Source organism: Colobus angolensis, unplaced genomic scaffold (genome assembly GCF_000951035.1).
Source record: "Colobus angolensis palliatus isolate OR3802 unplaced genomic scaffold, Cang.pa_1.0 Scaffold357, whole genome shotgun sequence".
In the NCBI taxonomy this organism is placed as follows: Eukaryota; Metazoa; Chordata; class Mammalia; order Primates; family Cercopithecidae; genus Colobus; species Colobus angolensis.
Window position 1 is genome coordinate 250,254 of NW_012116899.1, and position 1,719 is coordinate 251,972.

Genomic DNA, 1,719 nt, shown 5'->3' on the forward strand with positions numbered 1-1,719 from the left:
GTTGCTTATCAGCTGAAGCAGATTTGGGGCTGAGATGATTTGGTTTTCTAAATATACAATCATGTCATCTGCAAAAAGAGACAATTTGACTTCCTTCTTTCCTATTTGAATGCCCTTTATTTTTTCCTCTTGCCTGATTACCCTAGCCAGAACTTCCAATACTATGATCAGAGTGAACAGGCAACCTACAGAACAGGAGAAAATGTTTGTAATCTCTCCATCTGACAAAAGGCTAATATCCAGAATCTAAAAGGAACTTAAACAAATTTACCAGAAAAGAACAAACAACCTCATCAAAAAGTGGGTGAAGGACATACTCAAAAGGAGACATTTATTCAGCCAGTAAACATATGAAAAAAAAAGCTCCTCATCACTGATCATTAGAGAAATGCAAATCAAAACCACAATGAGATACCACATCATGCCAGTGAGAATGGCAATCATTAAAAAGTCAGGAAACAACAGATGCTGGAGAGGATGTGGAGAAATAGGAACACTTTTACATTGTTGAGGGGAGTGTCAATTATTTCATCCATTGTGGAAGACAGTGTGGTGATTCTTCAAAGATCTAGAACCAGAAATACCATTTGACCTAGCAATCCCATTACTGAGTATATACCCCAAAGATTAAAAACCATTCTACTATAAAGACACAGGCACCTGTATGTCTATTGCAGCACTATTCACAATAGCAAAGACATGGAACCAATCTGAACGCCCATCAGTGATAAACTGGATAAAGAAAATATGGCATATACACATCATGGAATACTGTGCAGCCATAAAAAAGGATGAGTTCATGTCCTTTGCAAGGACAAGGATGAAGCCTGAAACCATCATTCTCAGCAAACTAACACAGGAAAAGAAAACCAAATGCTGCATTTTCTTACTCATAAGTGGAGTTGAACAATGAGAACACATGGGCACAGGGAGGGGAACGTCACATACCAGGGCCTGTCAGGGATGTGGGATCCTAGGGGAGGGACAGCATTAGTAGAAATACCTGATGTAGCTGACAGGTTGATGGGTACAGTAAACTACCATGGCACATATATACCTATGTAACAAACCTGCATGTTCCTCACATGTATCCCAGAATTTAAAATATAATACAAAACAAAGCAACCAACATTAATTCAGGTTGTTGGTTACCTGTAGGCAATGAATTGTAGTAGTATAGAAGATTCTAAGGCCAAAACTGCTCTGAATCAGTGCTTTAAAACCCTGTATCTACCAAACAGTCACCAAAAAATGATTAGTGACTTTATTCATTTTCCAAAATCAGAATCATTTTCCAAAACAGCTCTGAATCACTGCTTTAAAACCCTGTATCTACCAAAGAGTCACCAAAAAATGATTAATGACTTCAATCATTTTCCAGAATCAGAGGTATCACACACACCCAAACTCACAAATGAAAGCACACAAGCACATACACGTGCAGAAATTCAAGCTGGTAATCAGAGCATGTGATCTGGTGAAGATTCAAAGATTCTCAATGTGACACCACCAACATAAAGGAGTTGAAGTTCTAACACAATTGTGATGTCAGCAGGTATAGCTTTTCTCTAGGTAAAAACAGTGTAGGAAACCAGAAATTGAAGCACTGAAAAATATTTAGTTTCAAAATTCGCCTCCTTGAACCCCTAACATGCATACAAATTCCACATTGGGATCTTTATCACAATCTAAAAGGCAAAGCCTCTGAGCTAGAGCTCA